General features: G+C 41.7%; 5 non-coding genes across 5 annotated transcripts; all 5 read right to left on the bottom strand.

Moving 5' to 3' along the window:
* Nucleotides 1-2203: 2203 nt before the first annotated feature.
* Nucleotides 2204-2277, bottom strand: trnan-guu (transfer RNA asparagine (anticodon GUU)). The gene has a single exon. It is a non-coding gene; the product is annotated as a tRNA-Asn (tRNA).
* A 2487-nt stretch (nt 2278-4764) lies between these two features.
* trnan-guu (transfer RNA asparagine (anticodon GUU)) lies at nt 4765-4838 on the bottom strand. The gene has a single exon. It is a non-coding gene; the product is annotated as a tRNA-Asn (tRNA).
* A 1056-nt stretch (nt 4839-5894) lies between these two features.
* trnan-auu (transfer RNA asparagine (anticodon AUU)) lies at nt 5895-5968 on the bottom strand. Its single transcript has one exon. It is a non-coding gene; the product is annotated as a tRNA-Asn (tRNA).
* Nucleotides 5969-9832: 3864 nt separating this feature from the next.
* Nucleotides 9833-9906, bottom strand: trnan-guu (transfer RNA asparagine (anticodon GUU)). Its single transcript has one exon. It is a non-coding gene; the product is annotated as a tRNA-Asn (tRNA).
* Nucleotides 9907-10707: 801 nt separating this feature from the next.
* Nucleotides 10708-10781, bottom strand: trnan-guu (transfer RNA asparagine (anticodon GUU)). Its single transcript has one exon. It is a non-coding gene; the product is annotated as a tRNA-Asn (tRNA).
* Between the last annotated feature and the right edge of the window lie 3957 nt (nt 10782-14738).

Raw genomic sequence — 14738 nt, 5'->3', positions numbered from 1 at the left:
GCGCCACAGAGACCATGTTACTTTTCAATTTGAAGCCTTCTGGGCATGCAAAAGCTCAGATAAGAAGCATCATGTCAAATAACATTTCTGTTGGGTAGAAATGACCTTGCATGTGACATATGTAGTTTAACTGCTGTTAAATTAGGAAAAAATGCACTTTTCTACCCTGGGTGGGCATGAACCACCAACCTTTTTGGTTAACAACCGATAGCGCCACAGAGACCACACTTCTTTCCTAAATGAAGCTTTCTGGGGCTGCAAAAGCTCAGACAAGAAGCATCATGTCATGTAACATTTCTTTTGGGTGATAAAGAAATAGTATGAGAAATATGTAGTTTATTTGCAGTAAAAATTGTAAGAACGACACTTTACGTCCCTGGGTGGGCTTGAAGTTTAATTGCAGTAAAAATCGTAAGAACGACACTTTACGTCCCTGGGTGGGCTTGCACCACCAACCTTTCGGTTAACAGCCGAACGCGCTAACCTATTGCACCACAGAGACCATGCCAATTTCTTATTTGAAGCCTTCTAGGCATGCAAAAGCTCAGATTTACATTTACATTTACAGCATTTATCAGACGCCCTTATCCAGAGCGACTTACAATCAGTAGTTACAGGGACAGTCCCCCTGGAGCAACTTAGGGTTAAGTGTCTTGCTCAGGGACACAACGGTAGTAAGTGGGATTCGAACCCGGGTCTTCTGGTTCATAGGCGAGTGTGTTACCCACTAGGCTACTACTACCACCACATAAGAAGCATCATGTCAAATAACATTTCTGTTGGGTGGAAATGACCTTGCATGTGACATATGTAGTTTAACTGCTGTTAAATTAGGAAAAAATGCACTTTTCTACCCTGGGTGGGCATGAACCACCAACGTTTTTGGTTAACAACCGATAAAGCCACAGAGACCACACTTCTTTCCTAAATGAAGCTTTCTGGGGCTGCAAAAGCTCAGACAAGAAGCATCATGTCATGTAACATTTCTTTTGGGTGATAAAGAAAGAGTATGAGAAATATGTAGTTTAATTGCAGTAAAAACTGTAAGAACGACACTTTACGTCCCTGGGTGGGCTTGAACCACCAACCTTTCGGTTAACAGCCGAACGCGCTAACCTATTGCGCCACAGAGACCATGCTCCTTTTCTATTTGAAGCCTTCTGGGCATGCAAAAGCTCAGATAAGAAGCATCATGTCAAATAACATTTCTGTTGGGTGGAAATGACCTTGCATGTGACATATGTAGTTTAACTGCTGTTAAACTAGGAAAAAATGCACTTTTCTACCCTGGGTGGGCATGAACCACCAACCTTTTTGGTTAACAACCGATAGCGCCACAGAGACCACACTTCTTTCCTAAATGAAGCTTTCTGGGGCTGCAAAAGCTCAGACAAGAAGCATCATGTCATGTAACATTTCTTTTGGGTGATAAAGAAATAGTATGAGAAATATGTAGTTTAATTGCAGTAAAAACTGTAAGAAGGACACTTTACGTCCCTGGGTGGGCTTGAACCACCAACCTTTCGGTTAACAGCCGAACGCGCTAACCGATTGCACCACAGAGACCATGTAATTTTGCTATATGAAGCCTTCTGGGCATGCAAAAGCTCAGATAAGAAGCATCATGTCATATAACATTTCTGTTTGGTGGGAAAGACCTTGCATGAGACATATGTAGTTTAACTGAATAAAAAACGGCAACAGAGACACTTTACGTCCCTGGGTGGGCTTGAGCCACCAACCTTTCGGTTAACAGCCGAACGCGCTAACCGATTGCGCCACTGAGACCATGCTACTTTTCTATTTGAAGCCTTCTGGGCATGCAAAAGCTCAGATAAGAAGCATCATGTCAAATAACATTTCTGTTGGGTGGAAATGACCTTGCATGTGACATATGTAGTTTAACTGCTGTTAAATTAGGAAAAAATGCACTTTTCTACCCTGGGTGGGCATGAACCACCAACCTTTTTGGTTAACAACCGATAAAGCTACAGAGACCACACTTCTTTCCTAAATGAAGCTTTCTGGGGCTGCAAAAGCTCAGACAAGAAGCATCATGTCATGTAACATTTCTTTTGGGTGATAAAGAAATAGTATGAGAAATATGTAGTTTAATTGCAGCAAAAACTGTAAGAACGACACTTTACGTCCCTGGGTGGGCTTGAAGTTTAATTGCAGTAAAAATCGTAAGGACGACACTTTACGTCCCTGGGTGGGCTTGAACCACCAACCTTTCGGTTAACAGCCGAACGCGCTAACCGATTGCGCCACAGAGACCATGTTACTTTTCTATTTGAAGCCTTCTGGGCATGCAAAAGCTCAGATAAGAAGCATCATGTCAAATAACATTTCTGTTGGGTAGAAATGACCTTGCATGTGACATATGTAGTTTAACTGCTGTTAAATTAGGAAAAAATGTACTTTTCTACCCTGGGTGGGCATGAACCACCAACCTTTTTGGTTAACAACCGATAGCGCCACAGAGACCACACTTCTTTCCAAAATGAAGCTTTCTGGGGCTGCAAAAGCTCAGACAAGCAGCATCATCTCATGTAACATTTCTTTTGGGTGATAAAGAAATAGTATGAGAAATATGTAGTTTAATTGCAGTAAAAATTGTAAGAACGACACTTAATGTCCCTGGGTGGGCTTGAACCACCAACCTTTCGGTTAACAGCCGAACGCGCTAACCGATTGCACCACAGAGACCATGTAATTTTGCTATATGAAGCCTTCTGGGCATGCAAAAGCTCAGATAAGAAGCATCATGTCATATAACATTTCTGTTGGGTGGGAAAGACCTTGCATGAGACATATGTAGTTTAACTGAATAAAAAACGGCAACAGAGACACTTTACGTCCCTGGGTGGGCTTGAACCACCAACCTTTCGGTTAACAGCCGAACGCTCTAACCTATTGCGCCACAGAGACCATGCTACTTTCTTATTTGAAGCCTTATAGGCATGCAAAAGCTCAGATTAGAAGCATCATGTCAAATATCATTTCTGTTGGGTGGAAATGACCTTGCATGTGACATATCTAGTTTAACTGCTGTTAAATTAGGAAAAAATGCACTTTTCTACCCTGGGTGGGCATGAACCACCAACCTTTTTGGTTAACAACCGATAGCGCCACAGAGACCACACTTCTTTCCTAAATGAAGCTTTCTGGGGCTGCAAAAGCTCAGACAAGAAGCATCATGTCATGTAACATTTCTTTTGGGTGATAAAGAAATAGTATGAGAAATATGTATTTTAATTGCAGTAAAAATTGGAAGAACGACACTTTACGTCCCTGGGTGGGCTTGAAGTTTAATTGCAGTAAAAATCGTAAGAACGACACTTTACGCCCCTGGGTGGGCTTGCACCACCAACCTTTCGGTTAACAGCCGAACGTGCTAACCTATTGCGCCACAGAGACCATGCTCCTTTTCTATTTGAAGCCTTCTGGGCATGCAAAAGCTCAGATAAGAAGCATCATGTCAAATAACATTTCTGTTGGGTGGAAATGACCTTGCATGTGACATATGTAGTTTAACTGCTGTTAAACTAGGAAAAAATGCACTTTTCTACCCTGGGTGGGCATGAACCACCAACCTTTTTGGTTAACAACCGATAAAGCCACAGAGACCACACTTCTTTCCTAAATGAAGCTTTCTGGGGCTGCAAAAGCTCAGACAAGAAGCATCATGTCATGTAACATTTCTTTTGGGTGATAAAGAAATAGTATGAGACATATGTAGTTTAACTAAATAAAAAATGGCAGCAAAGACAGTTTACGTCCCTGGGTGGGCTTGAACCACCAACCTTTCGGTTAACAGCCGAACGCGCTAACCTATTGCGCCACAGAGACCATACTACTTTCTTCTTTGAAGACTTCTAGGCATGCATAAGCTCAGATAAGAAGCATCATGTCAAATAACATTTCTGTTGGGTGGAAATGACCTTGCATGTGACATATGTAGTTTAACTGCTGTTAAATTAGGAAAAAATGTACTTTTCTACCCTGGGTGGGCATGAACCACCAACCTTTTTGGTTAACAACCGATAGCGCCACAGAGACCACACTTCTTTCCAAAATGAAGCTTTCTGGGGCTGCAAAAGCTCAGACAAGAAGCATCATGTCATGTAACATTTCTTTTGGGTGATAAAGAAATAGTATGCAAAAGCTCAGATAAGAAGCATCATGTCAAATAACATTTCTGTTGGGTGGAAATGACCTTGCATGTGACATATGTAGTTTAACTGCTGTTAAATTAGGAAAAAATGCACTTTTCTACCCTGGGTGGGCATGAACCACCAACCTTTTTGGTTAACAACCGATAAAGCTACAGAGACCACACTTCTTTCCTAAATGAAGCTTTCTGGGGCTGCAAAAGCTCAGACAAGAAGCATCATGTCATGTAACATTTCTTTTGGGTGATAAAGAAATAGTATGAGAAATATGTAGTTTAATTGCAGTAAAAACTGTAAGAACGACACTTTACGTCCCTGGGTGGGATTGAAGTTTAATTGCAGTAAAAATCGTAAGAACGACACTTTACGTCCCTGGGTGGGCTTGAACCACCAACCTTTCGGTTAACAGCCGAACGCGCTAACCGATTGCACCACAGAGACCATGTAATTTTGCTATATGAAGCCTTCTGGGCATGCAAAAGCTCAGATAAGAAGCATCATGTCATATAACATTTCTGTTGGGTGGGAAAGACCTTGCATGAGACATATGTAGTTTAACTGAATAAAAAACGGCAACAGAGACAATTTACGTCCCTGGGTGGGCTTGAACCACCAACCTTTCGGTTAACAGCCGAACGCGCTAACCGATTGCGCCACAGAGACCATGTTTTTTTGCTATATGAAGCCTTCTGGGCATGCAAAAGCTCAGATAAGAATCATCATGTCAAATAACATTTCTGTTGGGTGGAAATGACCTTGCATGTGACATATCTAGTTTAACTGCTGTTAAATTAAGAAAAAATGCACTTTTCTACCCTGGGTGGGCATGAACCACCAACCTTTTTGGTTAACGACCGATAGCGCCACAGAGACCACACATCTTTCCTAAATAAAGCTTTCTGGGGCTGCAAAAGCTCAGACAAGAAGCATAATGTCATGTAACATTTCTTTTGGGTGATAAAGACATAGTATGAGAAATATGTAGTTTAATTGCAGTAAAAACCGTATGAACGACACTTTACGTCCCTGGGTGGGCTTGAACCACCAACCTTTCGGTTAACAGCCGATTGCGCCACAGAGACCACACTTCTTTCCTAAATGAAGCTTTCTGGGGCTGCAAAAGCTCAGACAAGAAGCATCATGTCATGTAACATTTCTTTTGGGTGATAAAGAAATAGTATGAGAAATATGTAGTTTAATTGCAGTAAAAATTGTAAGAACGACACTTTACGTCCCTGGGTGGGCTTGAAGTTTAATTGCAGTAAAAATCGTAAGAACGACACTTTACGCCCCTGGGTGGGCTTGCACCACCAACCTTTCGGTTAACAGCCGAACGCGCTAACCTATTGCGCCACAGAGACCATGCTCCTTTTCTATTTGAAGCCTTCTGGGCATGCAAAAGCTCAGATAAGAAGCATCATGTCAAATAACATTTCTGTTGGGTGGAAATGACCTTGCATGTGACATATGTAGTTTAACTGCTGTTAAATTAGGAAAAAATGCACTTTTCTACCCTGGGTGGGCATGAACCACCAACCTTTTTGGTTAACAACCGATAGCGCCACAGAGACCACACTTCTTTCCAAAATGAAGCTTTCTGGGGCTGCAAAAGCTCAGACAAGAAGCATCATGTCCATGTAACATTTCTTTTGGGTGATAAAGAATAGTATGAGAAATATGTAGTTTAATTGCAGTAAAAATTGTAAGAACGGCACTTTACGTCCCTGGGTGGGCTTGAACCACCAACCTTTCGGTTAATAGCCGAACGCGTTAAGCGATTGCGCCACTGAGACCATGCTACTTTTCTATTTGAAGCCTTCTGGGCATGCAAAAGCTCAGATAAGAAGCATCATGTCAAATAACATTTCTGTTGGGTGGAAATGACCTTGCATGTGACATATGTAGTTTAACTGCTGTTAAATTAGGAAAAAATGCACTTTTCTACCCTGGGTGGGCATGAACCACCAACCTTTTTGGTTAACAACCGATAAAGCTACAGAGACCACACTTCTTTCCTAAATGAAGCTTTCTGGGGCTGCAAAAGCTCAGACAAGAAGCATCATGTCATGTAACATTTCTTTTGGGTGATAAAGAAATAGTATGAGAAATATGTAGTTTAATTGCAGTAAAAACTGTAAGAACGACACTTTACGTCCCTGGGTGGGCTTGAACCACCAACCTTTCGGTTAACAGCCGAACGCGCTAACCTATGCGCCACAGAGACCATACTACTTTCTTCTTTGAAGCCTTCTAGGCATGCAAAAGCTCAGATAAGAAGCATCATGTCAAATAACATTTCTGTTGGGTGGAAATGACCTTGCATGTGACATATGTAGTTTAACTGCTGTTAAATTAGGAAAAATGCTACTTTACTACCCTGGGTGGGCATGAACCACCAACCTTTTTGGTTAACAACCGATAGCGCCACAGAGACCACACTTCTTTCCTTAATGAAGCTTTCTGGGGCTGCAAAGCTCAGACAAGCAGCATCATGTCATGTAACATTTCTTTTGGGTGATAAAGAAATAGTATGAGAAATATGTAGTTTAATTGCAGTAAAAATTGTAAGAACGACACTTTACGTCCCTGGGTGGGCTTGAACCACCAACCTTTCGGTTAACAGCCGAACGCGCTAACCGATTGCACCACAGAGACCATGTAATTTTGCTATATGAAGCCTTCTGGGCATGCAAAAGCTCAGATAAGAAGCGTCATGTCATATAACATTTCTGTTGGGTGGGAAAGACCTTGCATGAGACATATGTAGTTTAACTGAATAAAAAACGGCAACAGAGACACTTTACGTCCCTGGGTGGGCTTGAACCACCAACCTTTCGGCTAACAGCCGAACGCGCTAACCTATTGCGCCACAGAGACCATGCTCCTTTTCTATTTGAAGCCTTCTGGGCATGCAAAGCTCAGATAAGAAGCATCATGTCAAATAACATTTCTGTTGGGTGGAAATGACCTTGCATGTGACATATGTAGTTTAACTGCTGTTAAACTAGGAAAAAATGCACTTTTCTACCCTGGGTGGGCATGAACCACCAACCTTTTTGGTTAACAACCGATAAAGCCACAGAGACCACACTTCTTTCCTAAATGAAGCTTTCTGGGGCTGCAAAAGCTCAGACAAGAAGCATCATGTCATGTAACATTTCTTTGGGTGATAAAGAAATAGTATGAGACATATGTAGTTTAACTAAATAAAAAATGGCAAAAAAGACACTTTACGTCCCTGGGTGGGCTTGAACCACCAACCTTTCGGTTAACAGCCAAACGCGCTAACCGATTGCACCACAGAGACCATGTAATTTTGCTATATGAAGCCTTCTGGGCATGCAAAAGCTCAGATAAGAAGCGTCATGTCATATAACATTTCTGTTGGGTGGGAAAGACCTTGCATGAGACATATGTAGTTTAACTGAATAAAAAACGGCAACAGAGACACTTTACGTCCCTGGGTGGGCTTGAACCACCAACCTTTCGGCTAACAGCCGAACGCGCTAACCTATTGCGCCACAGAGACCATGCTCCTTTTCTATTTGAAGCCTTCTGGGCATGCAAAAGCTCAGATAAGAAGCATCATGTCAAATAACATTTCTGTTGGGTGGAAATGACCTTGCATGTGACATATGTAGTTTAACTGCTGTTAAACTAGGAAAAAATGCACTTTTCTACCCTGGGTGGGCATGAACCACCAACCTTTTTGGTTAACAACCGATAAGCCACAGAGACCACACTTCTTTCCTAAATGAAGCTTTCTGGGGCTGCAAAAGCTCAGACAAGAAGCATCATGTCATGTAACATTTCTTTTGGGTGATAAAGAAATAGTATGAGACATATGTAGTTTAACTAAATAAAAAATGGCAAAAAAGACACTTTACGTCCCTGGGTGGGCTTGAACCACCAACCTTTCGGTTAACAGCCGAACGCGCTAACCTATTGCGCCACAGAGACCATACTACTTTCTTCTTTGAAGACTTCTAGGCATGCATAAGCTCAGATAAGAAGCATCATGTCAAATAACATTTCTGTTGGGTGGAAATGACCTTGCATGTGACATATCTAGTTTAACTGCTGTTAAATTAGGAAAAAATGCACTTTTCTTCCCTGGGTGGGCATGAACCACCAACCTTTTTGGTTAACAACCGATAGCGCCACAGAGACCACACATCTTTCCTAAATAAAGCTTTCTGGGGCTGCAAAAGCTCAGACAAGAAGCATAATGTCATGTAACATTTCTTTTGGGTGATAAAGACATAGTATGAGAAATATGTAGTTTAATTGCAGTAAAATCCGTAAGAACGACACTTTATGTCCCTGGGTGTGCTTGAACCACCAACCTTTCGGTTAACAGCCGATTGCGCCACAGAGACCATGCAACGTTTCTATTTGAAGCCTTCTGGGCATGCAAAAGCTCAGATAAGAAGCATCATGTCAAATAACATTTCTGTTGGGTGGAAATGACGTTGCATGTGACATATGTAGTTTAACTGCTGTTAAACTAGGAAAAAATGCACTTTTCTACCCTGGGTGGGCATGAACCACCAACCTTTTTGGTTAACAACCGATAAAGCCACAGAGACCACACTTCTTTCCTAAATGAAGCTTTCTGGGGCTGCAAAAGCTCAGACAAGAAGCATCATGTCATGTAACATTTCTTTGGGTGATAAAGAAATAGTATGAGAAATATGTAGTTTAATTGCAGTAAAAACTGTAAGAACGACACTTTACGTCCCTGGGTGGGCTTGAACCACCAACCTTTCGGCTAACAGCCGAACGCGCTAACCTATTGCGCCACAGAGACCATACTACTTTTCTATTTGAAGACTTCTAGGCATGCATAAGCTCAGATAAGAAGCATCATGTCAAATAACATTTCTGTTGGGTGGAAATGACCTTGCATGTGACATATGTAGTTTAACTGCTGTTAAATTAGGAAAAAATGCACTTTTCTACCCTGGGTGGGCATGAACCACCAACCTTTTTGGTTAACAACCGATAAGCGCCACAGAGACCACACTTCTTTCCAAAATGAAGCTTTCTGGGGCTGCAAAAGCTCAGACAAGCAGCATCATCTCATGTAACATTTCTTTTGGGTGATAAAGAAATAGTATGAGAAATATGTAGTTTAATTGCAGTAAAAACTTGTAAGAACGACACTTAAGTCCCTGGGTGGGCTTGAACCACCAACCTTTCGGTTAACAGCCGAACGCGCTAACCTATTGCGCCACAGAGACCATACTACTTTCTTATTTGAAGCCTTCTAGGCATGCAAAAGCTCAGATAAGAAGCATCATGTCAAATAACATTTCTGTTGGGTGGAAATGACCTTGCATGTGACATATCTAGTTTAACTGCTGTTAAATTAGGAAAAAATGCACTTTTCTACCCTGGGTGGGCATGAACCACCAACCTTTTTGGTTAACAACCGATAGTGCCACAGAGACCACACATCTTTCCTAAATAAAGCTTTCTGGGGCTGCAAAAGCTCAGACAAGAAGCATATGTCATGTAACATTTCTTTTGGGTGATAAAGACATAGTATGAGAAATATGTAGTTTAATTGCAGTAAAAACTGTAAGAACGACACTTTACGTCCCTGGGTGGGCTTGAAGTTTAATTGCAGTAAAAATCGTAAGGACGACACTTTACGTCCCTGGGTGGGCTTGAACCACCAACCTTTCGGTTAACAGCCGAACGCGCTAACCGATTGCGCCACAGAGACCATGTTACTTTTCTATTTGAAGCCTTCTGGGCATGCAAAAGCTCAGATAAGAAGCATCATGTCAAATAACATTTCTGTTGGGTGGAAATGACCTTGCATGTGACATATGTAGTTTAACTGCTGTTAAATTAGAAAAAAATGTACTTTTCTACCCTGGGTGGGCATGAACCACCAACCTTTTTGGTTAACAACCGATAGCGCCACAGAGACCACACTTCTTTCCAAAATGAAGCTTTCCGGGGCTGCAACAGCTCAGACAAGCAGCATCATCTCATGTAACATTTCTTTTGGGTGATAAAGAAATAGTATGAGAAATATGTAGTTTAATTGCAGTAAAAATTGTAAGAACGACACTTTACGTCCCTGGGTGGGCTTGAACCACCAACCTTTCGGTTAACAGCCGAACGCGCTAACCGATTGCACCACAGAGACCATGTAATTTTGCTATATGAAGCCTTCTGGGCATGCAAAAGCTCAGATAAGAAGCATCATGTCATATAACATTTCTGTTGGGTGGGAAAGACCTTGCATGAGACATATGTAGTTTAACTGAATAAAAAACGGCAACAGAGACACTTTACGTCCCTGGGTGGGCTTGAACCACCAACCTTTCGGTTAACAGCCGAACGCGCTAACCGATTGCACCACAGAGACCATGTAATTTTGCTATATGAAGCCTTCTGGGCATGCAAAAGCTCAGATAAGAAGCATCATGTCATATAACATTTCTGTTGGGTGGGAAAGACCTTGCATGAGACATATGTAGTTTAACTGAATAAAAAACGGCAACAGAGACACTTACGTCCCTGGGTGGGCTTGAACCACCAACCTTTCGGTTAACAGCCGAACGCGCTAACCGATTGCGCCACAGAGACCATGTATTTTTGCTATATGAAGCCTTCTGGGCATGCAAAAGCTCAGATAGGAAGCATCATGTCAAATAACATTTCTGTTGGGTGGAAATGACCTTGCATGTGACATATCTAGTTTAACTGCTGTTAAATTAGGAAAAAATGCACTTTTCTTCCCTGGGTGGGCATGAACCACCAACCTTTTTGGTTAACAACCGATAGCGCCACAGAGACCACACATCTTTCCTAAATAAAGCTTTCTGGGGCTGCAAAAGCTCAGACAAGAAGCATAATGTCATGTAACATTTCTTTTGGGTGATAAAGACATAGTATGAGAAATATGTAGTTTAATTGCAGTAAAAACCGTAAGAACGACACTTTACGTCCCTGGGTGTGCTTGAACCACCAACCTTTCGGTTAACAGCCGATTGCGCCACAGAGACCATGCAACTTTTCTATTTGAAGCCTTCTGGGCATGCAAAAGCTCAGATAAGAAGCATCATGTCAAATAACATTTCTGTTGGGTGGAAATGACCTTGCATGTGACATATGTAGTTTAACTGCTGTTAAACTAGGAAAAAATGCACTTTTCTACCGTGGGTGGGCATGAACCACCAATCTTTTTGGTTAACAACCGATAAAGCCACAGAGACCACACTTCTTTCCTAAATGAAGCTTTCTGGGGCTGCAAAAGCTCAGACAAGAAGCATCATGTCATGTAACATTTCTTTTGGGTGATAAAGAAATAGTATGAGAAATATGTAGTTTAATTGCAGTAAAAACTGTAAGAACGACACTTTACGTCCCTGGGTGGGCTTGAACCACCAACCTTTCGGTTAACAGCCGAACGCGCTAACCTATTGCGCCACGAGGACCATGCTACTTTTCTATTTGAAGCCTTCTGGGCATGCAAAAGCTCAGATAAGAAGCATCATGTCAAATAACATTTCTGTTGGGTGGAAATGACCTTGCATGTGACCATATCTAGTTTAACTGCTGTTTTAAATTAGGAAAAAATGCACTTTTCTACCCTGGGTGGGAATGAACCACCAACCTTTTTGGTTAACAACCGGATAGCAGCTTCACAGAGACCACACTTCTTTCCTAATGAAGCTTTCTGGGGCTGCAAAAGCTCAGACAAAGAAGCATCATGTCATGTAACATTCTTTTGGGTGATAAAGAAATAGTATGAGAAATATGTAGTTTTAATTGCAATAAAAACTGTAAGAACGACACTTTACGTCCCTGGGTGGGATTGAAGTTTAATTGCAGTAAAAATCGTAAGGACGACACTTTACATCCCTGGGTGGGCTTGAACCACCAACCTTTTGGTTAACAGCCGAACGCGCTAACCGATTGCGCCACAGAGACCATGTACTTTTCTATTTGAAGCCTTCTGGGCATGCAAAGCTCAGATAGAAGCATCATGTCAAATAACATTTCTGTTGGGTAGGAAATGACCTTGCATGTGACATATGTAGTTTAACTGCTGTTAAATTAGGAAAAAATGCACTTTTCTACCCTGGGTGGGCATGAACCACCAACCTTTTTGGTTAACAACCGATAGCGCCACAGAGACCACACATCTTTCCTAAATGAAGCTTTCTGGGGCTGCAAAAGCTCAGACAAGAAGCATCATGTCATGTAACATTTCTTTTGGGTGATAAAGAAATAGTATGAGAAATATGTAGTTTAATTGCAGTAAAAACTGTAAGAACGACACTTTACGTCCCTGGGTGGGCTTGAACCACCAACCTTCCGGTTAACAGCCGAACGCACTAACCGATTGCGCCACAGAGACCATGCTTTTTTCTATTTGAAGCCTTCTGGGCATGCAAAAGCTCAGATAAGAAGCATCATGTCAAATAACATTTCTGTTGGGTGGAAATGACCTTGCATGGACATATGTAGTTTAACTGCTGTTAAATTAGGAAAAAATGCCACTTTTTCTACCCTGGGTGGGCATGAACCACCAATCTTTTTGGTTAACAACCGATAAAGCCACAGAGACCACACTTCTTTCCTAAATGAAGCTTTCTGGGGCTGCAAAAGCTCAGACAAGAAGCATCATGTCATGTAACATTTCTTTTGGGTGATAAAGACATAGTATGAGAAATATGTAGTTTAATTGCAGTAAAAACCTGTAAGAACGACACTTTACGTCCCTGGGTGGGCTTGAACCACCAACCTTTCGGTTAACAGCCGAACCGCGCTAACCGATTGCGCCACAGAGACCATGCTACTTTTTCTATATGAAGCCTTCTGGGCATGCAAAAGCTCAGATAAGAAGCATCATGTCAAATAACATTTCTGTTGGGTGGAAATGACCTTGCATGTGACATATGTAGTTTAACTGCTGTTAAATTAGGAAAAAAATGCACTTTTCTACCCTGGGTGGGCATGAACCACCAACCTTTTTTGGTTAACAACCGATAGCGCCACAGAGACCACACTTCTTTCCTAAATGAAGCTTTCTGGGGCTGCAAAAGCTCAGACAAGAAGCATCATGCTCATGTAACATTTCTTTTGGGTGATAAAGGACATGTATGAGAAATATGTAGTTTAATTGCAGTAAAAACTGTAAGAACGACACTTTCACGCTCCTGGGGTTGGGCTTGAACCACCAACCTTTCGGTTAACAGCCGAACGCGCTAACCTATTGCCGCCACAGAGACCATACTACTTTTCTATTTGAAGCCTCTAGGCATGCAAAGCTCAGATAAGAAGCATCATGTCAAATAACATTCTGTTGGGTGGAGGAAATGACCTTGCATGTGACATATGTAGTTTAACTGCTGTTAAATTAGGAAAAAATGCTACTTTTCTACCCTGGGTGGGCATGAACCACCAACCTTTTTGGTTAACAAACGATTGAGCCCACAGAGACCACACTTCTTTCCAAATGAAGCTTTCTCGGGGCTTGCAAAAGCTCAGACAAGCAGCATCATGTCCATGTAACATTTCTTTTGGGTGATAAAGAAATAGTATGAGAAATATGTAGGTTAATTGCAGTAAAAACTGGAAGAACGACACTTTACGTCCCTGGGTGGGCTTGAACCACCAACCTTTCGGTAACAGCCGAACGCGGCTAACCGATTGCGCCCACGAGACCATGCTACTTTCTACTTGAAGCCTTCTGGCATGCAAAAGCTCAGATAAGAAGCATCATGTCAAATAACATTTCTGTTGGGTGGAAATGACCTTGCATGTGACATATGTAGTTTAACTGCTGTTAACTTAGGAAAAATGCACTTTTCTACCATGGGTGGGCATGAACCACCCAACCTTTTTGGTTTAACAACCGATTAAGCCACAGAGACCACACTTCTTTCCTAAATGAAGCTTTCTGGGGCTGCAAAAGCTCAGACAAGAAGCATCATGTCATGTAACATTTCTTTGGGTGATAAAGAATAGTAGAGAAATATGTAGTTAATTGCAATAAAAACTGTAAGAACGACACTTTACGTCCCTGGGTGGGATTGAAGTTTAATTGCAGTAAAAATCGCAAGGACGACACTTTACGTCCCTGGGTGGGCTTGAACCACCAACCTTTTGGTTAACAGCTGAACGCGCTAACCGATTGCGCCACAGACACCATGTTACTTTTCTATTTGAAGCCTTCTGGGCATGGAAAAGCTCAGATAAGAAGCATCATGTCAAATAACATTTCTGTTGGGTAGAAATGACCTTGCATGTGACATATGTAGTTTAACTGCTGTTAAATTAGGAAAAAAATGTACTTTTCTACCCTGGGTGGGCATGAACCACCAACCTTTTTGGTTAACAACCGATAGCGCCACAGAGACCACACTTCTTTCCTAAATGAAGCTTTCTGGGGCTGCAAAAGCTCAGACAAGAAGCATCATGTCATGTAACATTTCTTTTGGGTGATAAAGAAATAGTATGAGAAATATGTAGTTTAATTGCAGTAAAAATGTAAGAACGACACTTACGTCCTGGGTTGGGCTTGAAGTTTAATTG

Source organism: Denticeps clupeoides, unplaced genomic scaffold (assembly GCF_900700375.1).
Source record: "Denticeps clupeoides unplaced genomic scaffold, fDenClu1.1, whole genome shotgun sequence".
NCBI classification, from domain to species: Eukaryota; Metazoa; Chordata; class Actinopteri; order Clupeiformes; family Denticipitidae; genus Denticeps; species Denticeps clupeoides.
The sequence above is the reverse complement of the archived record's forward strand: the minus strand, read 5'-3'. Positions and strand labels throughout refer to the sequence as shown.